General features: G+C 37.2%; 1 pseudogene; it reads right to left on the bottom strand.

The window, feature by feature from the left end:
• Nucleotides 1–1055: 1055 nt before the first annotated feature.
• LOC114079517 (RNA-binding protein PNO1 pseudogene) lies at nucleotides 1056–2490 on the bottom strand (annotated as a pseudogene).
• Nucleotides 2491–8313: the final 5823 nt, after the last annotated feature.

Genomic DNA, 8313 nt, shown 5'->3' with positions numbered 1-8313 from the left:
CCTCTCAAGAAGCTATTGCAGGATCTGATCTGTTAAAATGAAGATTGAGATACTTCCTACCATCTTTCCATGACAACATCATGGTGTGCATGAATGTCCTGGTGAATGCCCTCAAAGACATCAAAAATACCAAAAGGGAGCTGTGCATGGTGGCACACATCTGTAATCCCATCCACTCAGGAGGCTGACGCAGGGGGATCATGAGTTCAAAGCCAGCCTCAGCAAAAGCAAGGTGCTAAGCAACTCTGTGAGACCCTGTCTCTAAATAAAATACAAAATAGGGCTGGGGATGTGGCTCAGTGGTCGAGTGCCCCTGAGTTCAATCCCCAGTACCAAAAAAAAAAAAAAAATTAAAAAGTAGTAGCAAATGTCAGGTATGTTAGGTTGTGCTTCAAAGTCATCATGTGGCTCCTAACTGGAATGACAAATTTGAAATCAGTGATGACCACAGAGCTACATGGTCAACCCCAGATTTGATATACAAAGACATAGAAAAATGGCAGAATAATCTCCTCCCATTCCATCAGATTGATTTCATTATATTGAAAACCTCAGCTGGAATCACAGACCATGAAGAATCCAGACAAAAACATACAGGAGGGGAAAATTTGACATTCTTTTTCTTGGGATATAAAACATCCATACTATTAAAATATGTCAATAAATCAAATAATGAAGAATGATCCAAAAATGAGGGAGATCTAGAAGCCAGAAAGCAGGGAATCTAATATTACAGAAAGGTGAGGATGACCCCTAGGATGAAGGTAAGTCCCCAGACTTCCCTTTTACCATCATCCTTTCTATATAATAGGTAGCCAAGCTGCAATCCTGGAGCCTCAACAGCAGCAGAAAAAGGATCATGGAGAATTCTAGAAGAGATATTTCTAAGAAAAAATGCTAGGACATATTGAGATGAGATTTACTTTTCTGGCAGACAGTTTGGGGTTGGATTAGTTATAGGTACACAGAAGACGAAGCAGGCACAAAATATTGAAGAACATAAAGGGTATTCAAAAAAGGCCATATAATCATAGGAACTTCATATTTTTTTTTATTTGAGATAATTCTTTTAATTACAATTTACAGAAATGTTTATAAATTTATAAATAAAAACTTAAAAATTCATACAGAAGTTGTTTAAGCAAGAAATTTCCTCTACATGAGAGAATTCCAAATTGCAAATCTGTTTTCTGTGATTTAAAATAAAAAACACGAGAAATTGCTGGTTGTGGTGTCACAAGTCTGTAATCCCAGCTACTTGAGAATCTGAGGCAGAAGAATTGCAAGTTTGAGGCAGCCTGGACAACTTAAGTAGACCCTATCTCAAAAAAAAAAAAAAAAAAGAGTAAAGAAGGGTTGGGCTGTAGCTTAGTGGAAGAATGTTTGTCTACTATGCATGAGGAGTCTCTTGGTTCAATTCCCAACATTAAAAAGAAAAACCAAAAAACAAAAAAATAAAGCTTAACGTGTAGGTATAATAATAATATTAGATTCTGTCATTTAAATTATCCAAAAAGCTATTCAGTGTGAATACTATTAAATCTTTCCTGTTTATACTTCTTGCTGAGAACAGAAGAAGGGATCCAGTCTCAAAGTGACTAAAAAATAATTCACATGGTTTCATGTGATCACCTTCAGGGTACAAGGTCTTTTTCTTTAAGAGTCCAAAGATGAGATAAAAAGTCTCTGATTTGAAATCAGAACCGATCTGCTGCTCGGCTAGCCACAGCTCGAATATTGCCATAAACCTTTGATGGAGGATTTCCCAGGATGAGGTTGCAAATGGCAGTTCTTGCCATCTTGATGTTTTGGAAAGAGCCAAGGATGTGAACTTTCACATCAGCCAAAACTATCCGCGTCCGCGTCACATTCTATATGGTGAATTTGGTTTTTCCTCCTTTGCCAGCAATTCTTCCTATTGCCCTTGACAGGTGGTCTCCCTTTAGGGGCTTAACATCTGTAATTTCAAAAGACTCTAAGAAGAGGTCATCCAATCTGATGAGGGCAAGAGCATCCTCCACCTGAAACCCAAGAATAAAGGCTTTCACAAAATCAGCTGCTTTTGTCAGAGCGCTAACATCCTTGGTTTCTTTACAAGTCCTGATTTCTACATTTCTTGATTTCAAATTAAAGCGTATCTGAAGTCCCAAATGTTCTACAATAGGAGTAAATATCTTCATCCAGTTTTCTTTTAATGGTGTGTATCTGTTCGCTGGGACTGGAATTTTCCGCGTTTCTTCTTTTCCACCCACAAGTCCGTCCCCAGAGAGGGGCGGGAAGACGGGCCTCTTCGCCGGCCGGGCCTCCTCGGTGTCCATGCAGCCCGCGTCCCCGCTCTCCCCTGCTGCGGACAGTTGCGCTGCCTGTCGTTTCTTAGCCCGCCGGCCTCCCTTGCGGGTGACCTGGGTGAAGCCGTCCTCAGCCCCAGCGCTCAGTGTCTCCATCTCGGCCATCTCGACTGCCGACCAGAACGGAACTTCATATTTTTATTGGTACATTTTATCTACACGTGACAGTAGAATCCTTTACAAGCATGGAATATATCTTATTCCAATTAGGATCTCAGTTTTGTGGGTGTACATGATAGTGAGATTCACTGTGGTGTATTAAATTCTATAATTTCTATAATTATAATTTATAAATTTGTACATTAATTCATTTAACAAATATTCATTGAGCATCTGTTGTATGCCATGCACTCTGGTAGGCACTGGGGATACAGAAGATACAGAAATTAAGAGAACAAGTCTGTTTAATGGGCCTGACAGAGAAGCAATGAACAAATACAGACTCACTTTCTTTTTTTCTTTCTCTTTTCTTTCTTATTTATTTATTTTTGTACCGGAGATTGAACCGGAGCCCTTTACCAATGAGCTACATCCTCAGTCCTTTCTAGTTGTAATCTGGAGATGGAGGCCCCGCTCAGTTGCAGAGGCTAGTTTTGAATTTGCAATCCTCCTGCCTCAGCTTCCCAAATGGCTGGGATTACAGGCAGGTGCTACCATACTCCTGCCCAGACTCACTTTCTGGAACAGTTAGTGTTCTGAGGAGAATAAAAAGGAGTGTCAGAGTAGATTATGAAAGGTGGGGAGTGGCTGCTTGTATTGGACTGTTAGGAAAGGCATCTATGAAGAGGTGAAATGCAAATCATTCAGATCTCATGAGAATTTAAGCACAGATGCAGCATTTCAGACACTAGGAATAGAAATTTTACATATGTAAAGGGAAAAAAAATAAAGGGGGTTTTAGAGAAACAGAAGGAAGACCACCATGAATAAAAGTTGTCAATTGTGTCTCCCAATCTGTCATTTGTGTATTAATTTTGTTTATGGTTCCTATTGTTATGCAGACATTTCAGAGTTTTGATGGCATCAAATGTACCAGTCTTTTCATTGAGATCTTTTTTGCTTTCTGTGGTTTCTTTAAAAGACGGTTTCCCCCCACATCAATATTATAACCATACTTTTCAATATTTTCTTATATTAGAGTCATATTTTATATTTTATATCTTTTGCTTTTACTTTGTAATTTCACTTTTAAATGGTGTGAAGAAAGGATCTAATTTTTTTTCACAAATGGATAGCCAATTGCCTCAATACTATTTATTGAATAGACCATTCTTTCTCTGCTGATTTGAAAAGCCGCCTTCATTAAATACCAGATTACCACATACACATGGATGTGTTTCTGGTCTCTATTCAGTGCCATTGCTCCCTATCTCTATCCCTGTGCTAGGTCTGATTATTAGGCCAGTAATCCTGCATCAGGGCAAATTGGCTATTTAGAACCTTTGTCCATTCTGATTGGTCTGAATTTTGGCATACCCATTTTTGTCTACTTTGAATAGAGCTCTAGCACATAGTTTTCTTTCCTAGAAATGTATGAAATATTTGGATGTCTGGTCAAGCAAGTCTCCCTTTCCATTGTTCTTCTCTTTCAAAATTGTCTTAGCTATTCTTGTGCATTTTCTCTCACACATGAATTTTCTAATCAATTTGTCAAGTTCTGTGAAAACTCCTGCTGGGAATTTGACTGTGATTGAATTAAATTTATAGATTAGCTTGGAAATAACTGATATCTTTACAATATTGAGTTTCCCATCCAGGAACATGAGTGTATCTCCATATATTTAGATCTCTTCAAGTGTTCTTTTGTAAAATTGTAGAGTCTTCTTTTTATAAGCCTCTCACACTTCTTATCTGGTTTTTCCTTAGGTATTTTCTACTTCTGTTGCTTTTGGGAAAGGAACTCTTTTACCCAATTTACTTTCTAATTGCTCATTGCTGGTTTATCTTGATTTCTTTTACAAGAAACTTCATTTTGTAATAGTTTTAGATTTATAGGAAAAAAAATCCAAATAAGGAGAGGGATGTATCTCAGTGGTAGAGTGCTTGCCTAGTGTGTGTGATTTGGTGGATTCAATCCCCAGCACCATTAAAACAAAAAAATAAGAACAGAAAGAAAGAAGAATTCATTCCAAAGATAATATAGAGAGTTCTCATAATCCATGCCTCATTAAAAAAAATTATAGTTGTAGATGGACAGCATGCCTTTATTTTATTTATTTATTTTTATATGGTGCTGAGGATTGAACCCAGTGCTCACATGTGCAAGGCAAGTGCTCTACCACTGAGCTACAGCCCCAGCCCTCTATGCCTCATTTTTATATTATGAACAACTTACATTACTATACACACTTAATGAATGAATCAATGCATTATTATTAACTAAGGTACATTGGTTATTCATATTTCCTTAGTTTTTACCTAATGTCCTTTTTTCTGTTCCAGGATACCACATTCCATTTAGTTATCACATTTCCATAGGCTCCTCTCAGCTGTGACAGTTTCTCAGACTTTCATTGTTACTCATGACCTTGATCATTTTGAGGAGTACTGCTCAGGTACTTCCTGGAATCTGCCTTAACAGAGATTTTTCTGATATTTTTCTCATGATTTGACTGAGGTTATAAATCTGGGGAAGGAAGATCACAGAGGTAAATGCCATTTCCATCACATGATAGGAATATATGATCAACGTGACTTGTCACTGTTGATGTTTCTGTGATCAACTAGCTGAGAATTTGTCATAAGTCTCCTCCATTATAAAATTACTTTTTTTCCACCTTCCATAGTGTACTCCTTAGGAAGAGTTACTATGGGCAGGTCACACTAAAAAGTGGGAAGTGATGCTCCACCTCGTTGTGGGTAGAATATTTTCATAAATTACTTGAAATTCTCATGCCCTGGAGATTTATCCATTCTGCTTGATTTGTATCAGTATTGACTCATGACCATTTATTTTTATATTTGGGTTATAATATAATACTTTTTAGATTTGTTCAGGTAACTGGGAACTCTTTCAAATAGATCCAATGTTCTTCGTATCCCAAAAATGTTTTTTTATTTATTCCTGTGTTTGGGTTTAGGTTTTTTTGGGGGTACTCCCATACTTTCTGAAACCATAGAATATTCCAGTCCTATTTTGTGCATTTCCTGCTCCAGTTGTCAAACCAGCTACTTCTTCAAGGATCCCTGTTTCCTTTTATTGGAGGATGGTATTAGATACCAAGATCTAATCATGATGTAGTTGCTTTTAGGCCTTATCAGCCAACAGTACCAAAATGTTTGTGTGTATTGTAATCTATGTATATCTATAAATATTTCTGTATGTAACTATCTGTATCTATATAGTAAGCTAAACATGATGATGACTTCAACTCTAATCTGTAATCATGTGGATGATTCTAGTCTACTTCTCTTGCTTATCTATAAACTACAACAGTGATGAATCAGGCTCAAACTTTCGAACATCCATTAACTTAATTGTATTCTTCCAGTATACATGTATGGTGGTATAAGAATTGTTAACCATACCCCTTCGGAAAATAAATTTCTCACAATAAATTTCAGTTTCTTTTACTTTAAGGTTTACAGATTGCAGATTTTCAAAGTTACTTAGGTTAATCCCCCCTTCCTCTCACCACCCTACAATTTGATTCTTTGGTCACATTCTGCATTCCATCCTGGAATCCCCAATCTCCTAAATGATTTTTTAAAATTTGCTTCATTAAGATTACTTCCTTATGCTGTAAAGTTCTGTGGCTTTTGAATAATGCTGTGTCATGTAACCACAATTTCAATATTATACAAAATGGTTTCACTACCTTTAAGTCCCCTTTGCTTCCCCTATTCATTTTTTACCCTCCTCACCTGGAGCCCCAGTGACCACTGATCTTTTTATTATATGGTCATCACTATAGTTTTGCATTTTACAGAATGTCATTTCCAGATTGTTTGGCATCATATAATATGTAGCCTTTCGGAATGACCTCTTTTGCTTACTTCACCCATGTTGTTCTGTTTCTTTTTTTTAGTGGGGGTGAGGGGTGGGTACTGGGGATTGAACTCAGAGACAATGAACCACTGAGCCACATCCCCAGCCCTATTTTGTATTTTTTATTTACAGACATGGTCTCACTGAGTTGCTTAGTGTCCCAGCCGGCAGGACACATCAACAAGGGCAGCAGGACACATCAACAAGGGCCGCAAACCTAGGTGGGGAGGAATGAAGGGACAAGAGACACGAGAGATGACAGCAAGACAGGAGTTCTGATCAAGTTGCAAACTTTTATTGTTCACACAGGGGTATTTATATGCTGGGGATGGGGAAGCTCTCTAATCAGCAATTGCTGGATGTGGGTGGTAAAACTGCCAGCTGCAAGATGTCTGATGATCCTGATAACCGCAGGATGTTCCAGGGAGATAGGTAGCTGCAGGATGTCTCCCAGGCAGGATGTCTCCCAGGGGGCTGTCAGGCTATTATTTGAAGGAGAATTTCCTTCTAGCCCCTGACAGCTTAGTGCCTCACTTTTGCTGAGGCTGGCTCTGAACTTGTAATCCTCCTGCCTCAGCCTCCTGACTGCTGGGATTACAGGTGTGCACCTCCACACCTGGCTTGTTTTGTTACTTAATAGCTCATTTATTTGTAGCATTGAATAATATTCCATTGTATGGATGTTTTTTTTAATTTCTATTCACATATTGATAAGTAGGTGAATGTATAGTTGCTTACTAGTTTGGGCAATTATGAATAGGTAAATCAAGAACAGGTGGATCTATTGTTGCTTCTACTTTAGGGCAGTTATGAGTACAGCTGCTATAACATCTGTGAGGAAGTTTTTTTGTGGGCACAAATTTTCAAATCAGTTGACTAAGTACCTAGGAATAAAATTACTGGATTTTATGTTCAGACAACACCTAGCTTTGTACAAAATCACCAAACTGTCTTCTAAAGTTGTGGTACCATTTTGCATAAGCAATAGCCATGAATGGACATTCCTATTGCTCCACATCTTTACCATCAATTTATATTTTCAGTTTTTGGACTTCAGCCATCCTATATACATATGTGGTATTATTTAAATTTGCAATACCCTAATGATAAATGATGTTGAGCATCTTTTCATGTGCTTGTTTGCCATCCATATATTATCTTTAATGTAGCATCTGTTCTAATTTTTCACCTATTTTAATTGTGTTATTTTTCTTGTTGTTTTTGTATTTTAAGTGTTCTTTCTATATTTTGGATATAAGTTTTCTACTGTATTTGTTTTGTAAATATTTTCCTCCTATCTTAATTAAAATCAAAGACATCTACTCTGCCAAATACATAGTAGATGTCTTCAATTTTAATTAAGTGTAACATCATTTGTTTTTCCTTTTATGTATTGTGCTTTTGATGTTATGTTTAAAAACTCATTACAAACCCAAGATCACCTTGGCTTTCTCTTATGTTTCATACAATTTTTACTGTTTTCTGCTTTACATGTAGGTATATAACCCATTTTGAATGAATTTGGGGGGGAAGGTATAAGGACTTTGTTTAGTTTTTATGAGTTTTGTTTTTGTTTTGCTTATGGGCATCTATAAGCAAATGTTGCTAGATTATTCTTTTTCCACTGAATGATCTTAGTTCCTGTATCAAGGAACAACTGACTATATTTGCATGGGTCTACTTCTGGGCTCTGCATTGTGTTTTGTTGATATTTGGTTCTATTTGCATAGATGTGTGTGTTATTTCACTAACACCACATTGTCTTTCACTACAGTTGCTTAATAGTCAGTCATGAAATTTGGTCATGTGAGTTCCTCAACTTTGATTTTTCAGCATTGTGTTGGCCACTCTAGGTCTTTTGCCTTTCTATATAAGTTTAAGTGTCAACTTATATATACAGAATAGCTTGCTGGGATTTGGTTTAAGATTGTATTAAACTGGGTGCAGTGACACATGCCTGTAATTCTAGCGGCTCAG

Source organism: Marmota flaviventris, chromosome 1 (assembly GCF_047511675.1).
Source record: "Marmota flaviventris isolate mMarFla1 chromosome 1, mMarFla1.hap1, whole genome shotgun sequence".
Taxonomy (NCBI): domain Eukaryota; kingdom Metazoa; phylum Chordata; class Mammalia; order Rodentia; family Sciuridae; genus Marmota; species Marmota flaviventris.
This window is presented reverse-complemented; position numbering and strand designations above follow the sequence as displayed.